The following is a 346-nucleotide window of genomic DNA, read 5'->3' on the forward strand; positions in this document are numbered from 1 at the left end:
CTCGAAAACGTAGTCATCCGCCTGCGTCTTCCAAAGGCTCCCGAATGAGCCGCGACACTCAAGGAAGTCGCCCAGCGAGTTGAAAGCATCCTTGAGGTTCCCGTACTCAACCTGGAATTTAGAGGCGCGAGTCTTCATCACCTCGACAATTTCCCTCTTGCCCTTCTGTTCCGCCCTACGAAAAGCCATGGCATGATCACGAGCGAGTTGAGCATCTCGTGCCAACATCTCGTCTCGCATGCGAGCAAGATCCTTTTCCGCCTTCTCCGCTTTAAGGCGATAGATCATGGCCTCTCTATGGCTCGCCTCAATGGCCGATCCAAGCAAGTTCAAGCCCTGTAAAACC

Source organism: Brassica oleracea, chromosome C6 (genome assembly GCF_000695525.1).
Source record: "Brassica oleracea var. oleracea cultivar TO1000 chromosome C6, BOL, whole genome shotgun sequence".
Taxonomy (NCBI): domain Eukaryota; kingdom Viridiplantae; phylum Streptophyta; class Magnoliopsida; order Brassicales; family Brassicaceae; genus Brassica; species Brassica oleracea.